Here is a 3405-nt window from a genome sequence, read left to right as displayed (position 1 = left end):
GTTTTTCCCTTGTAATCATTTTTCCTCATTCCCATTTCATTTTCCTTGTATTTCCATGTAAATTTCCCTTTTAAATTTGTAAAGAAAATAAACCCTACCCCTTTTCCCTAAAAAATAAAAAATCAAGCCCTTACCCTACCCCTCATAATACCCATGTAAACACATGTATTTAATGATGCATATGCAGTGATGTTTGAAGTGTTTTTTCCCTAAATTCCCTGTTATATACATGTATTCCCATTTTCCTTGTAAAAATGTTCCTCCCCTAACATTTCCCTCATGTTCCTTGTCCCCTTGAAACAGCATATAAATCAGCACTTTAAAGGCAGAAACAACAGTACATTTTGTCCACTTTGCTCCTTAAACAATGTCAGAAACCGAAACTTATGAGCAAAGTGATGACCAGTCATCAGCTTCAGAGATTGAGGTACAGAGGAGGCCTCATAAGGGTGGAAAGGGTGGTCATCATAGGCGAGAGGAGCCCACCTCTTTAGCAGAGTTACAGGCTTGTCCTATGGCAGTCACATGTTTCCAGTATATGTCTTGCTATGAGTTTTGTGAGAGGATCTCTCGGATTCAGCACCACAGAGAGTTGGCTCGCCTATTTGTTTTACACTTGCATGATGGACATGTCAACCTTGCAGGGGTAGACTTTACATTGACACCCGAGGTGATCTCACATGCCACAGGGATACCTAATGTTGGGGAGGTGTGGAATAAGCGCAAGGTGCTGGATAGTGTTCACTTTGAGCCTTTTGTCCGGCCACCATTCATGAGACATTTGGCAGGTGTGTTTCCATTCAGGTTTCTCAGGAGCGAGTATGCTCCCATGATGAGGCTCATCATGCACTATTTTACCTATGAGGGCAGATTTTCCCAAGTATATTCATACCATATTCGCCTATTGATGCACTTCACCCGAGTGAGGATGATGAACATCCCTGTTTTCTTCTATCAGAACATTCAGAGGATGGTGCCCATGTTACAGAGGAAGAGCCCGGCACAACAATATAGGAGCCTGTACCATTATGGTTTGATTCAGCTTGTAGTATTGCATCAGTTGGCTCAGCAGGGCATTTCATGGGAGGATTTCATCTCTCGTGAGCTTTTCACAGCACCATCACCGCCACATCCTAAGCTTATTCATGAGGAGGGAGGACCATCACAGCAGCATGACATCCCTGTCACTAGACATGTCAGCTCCTCACCTCTGGTTACCTATCAGAAAGGCCCGAGGGCCTTATTTGCAGCAGCTCGGCGAGTACTATCTCCACAGCAGGTGGAAGGGGTCTCGCCTTCTTCATCGGCTCAGCGAGTGTTATCTCCACATCAGGTGGAAGGGGCCTTGCTTTCTTCACCAGCACAGGTACCAGGGAGGGGCAAACAGCCCATGATTGATGAGGGGCCATCAGGAGTCCCAGATATTGAGCTTGTTGATCTTGAGGCTAGTTCTCCGAGCCAAGAGGCAAAGGAGATCATTCAGCATCTCAGAGCTGAAAATGATGCCTTGCAGAGGAGATTAGAAGGGGCACAATGGACCATCACATACCTGGAGCAGCGCAACAAACAGTTGGAGGATGAGAAAGCACTTGATGAGCTGTGGAGGATTCGTAGTGACCGAATCTTGAACCGAAGAAGACCCGGTGATCCATTGCCCGCTGACCGAGAGTCCATGCTCATCCGGGTAAATGCACACTTGGAGAGGTTGTTGGCTAAGGCCAACCAAGAGAAGAAATTGCTGAGGAACATGAAGAATCATTACTAGGCAAGAATGCATGTGTGCAAGGCAAAGATGAAGATGTTTCAAAGGTGGTTGACCGAGGCACTAAAACGGAGAAAGAGGCCCAATCCCCTCCGTATCTTGGCTGAGGCCTCACTCAAGGATCAAGGCACTAAATAGCCTAGCCACAACACAAATCCCAAGAAAATTTGAGAATTTTGGGTGAATTTGGGCATTTCCAGGCAATTTGCAGGTTTTTCCCATTAACGGGTCTCACCCCCCGCGCGACCCTTCATCATGGCAACTCCATTTGACAAAAAACTTAGCATTTCCAGATTTTTCATGCAAATTTACACATGCTCATGGATGGACTTGAGATTTGGTGAAGATTTGGGCCTCCAGAAAGTCAAAAAACTAGCAAAAAATGACTTTCTGCCACTTTTTTGAATTGCAGAAAGCAGTCTTGGGAGATTTGATTTTTGACAGGGCAAATGAACTCCAAATTCAAATATTCCAGTTGGGTTGGAAAGTAGACTCACAGACCTTTCCAACAAGCCTACTTTTGCCCAATTTGGACACCTGCAAGTGCCCCAAAAGTGGCTCCAAAGGCGCGCGACCCGTCTGGCAGGGGCGCGCGACCCGTCAGGCAGATTTTTCCAAAATGCACTGTACAGCTCAGAAAAACGTAGTTTGACCCAGTTTGACTTTTTGGGTTGAATTATGATTCTCTTTGATGTAATTATTGTACTTTTAAGACACTTTTACTCTTATGTAACATTTCTAGAAGATTCATTCATGAAAAGGGTAAATATTAAATGAATGAATTGGTTTCCTAGCTTATAGAGGCAAGTTGTTTTGACTGCCTAGTTTGTAGTGCTTAGTTTAGAAGTGATTGAAACAGCTCCTAGGATAGTGAGCTCGACCCATGGAGGCAGGGAAAGAGGTTAGATCATCTATATTATGTACTTTCTTGCTCATTTTCATGGTTGGACTCTTGAGGGAAAAGCTATCATTGTATTATTCACTGTATCTCTGCAATTTTTGGCTAAGACCAGGGTTTTGCAGTCCTTTTTTGGATTCTTGTGGTTACATGTATTGATGGTGTGTTTCTCATGTACTTGTAAGTGTGTTATGTGAATCATTTCCTTTCTTTTCCTTCTGCACATTAAACAAATGAAGTGTTAAAGTAGAATTCATGACTGTCATGCTCTGCTTTTAAGTTTGTTTAATTTCAATGTTTTCTACTGTTTAAGGAGAATTCAAAGTTAATTTTTGCTCTCCTTAGCTCCTCACCTGTCATTCCTGACCATCCACCTCAATCAAAGGCATCAATACTGTTTCCTACCTCGCCCCAAAGAACCCCCTGCAGAAACTGTGTCCAATCCCCACACCCAAAATTGCCATCCCCTCAATTTGCCACCAAAAACCCTAAAAACACCAAATCAACCCTTTTGATCAGTTTACTAGCCTAAAATCAGTGTTACCCTATTGGTCATCTCATTCATTGAAGATCTCACCGAGATAGACCGGAGAGAGCCCTCTCCTGCCCCGTAGGGCTAGCTACGAGGCGAAGTGGTTTGATGTTGCCTTGAGGTTTACCTTTCTCAGCCTGAGGTGAAATTTCAAGCGCTAACAAGAGGCATATGTCTCAATATCAAATGGTTGTTGCAAGTCTGGTAATGTGA

This window comes from Pinus tabuliformis, chromosome 2_2 (genome assembly GCF_031772625.1).
Source record: "Pinus tabuliformis cultivar Carrire ecotype Pingquan chromosome 2_2, CPIR1, whole genome shotgun sequence".
NCBI lineage: Eukaryota > Viridiplantae > Streptophyta > Pinopsida > Pinales > Pinaceae > Pinus > Pinus tabuliformis.
This window is presented reverse-complemented; position numbering follows the sequence as displayed.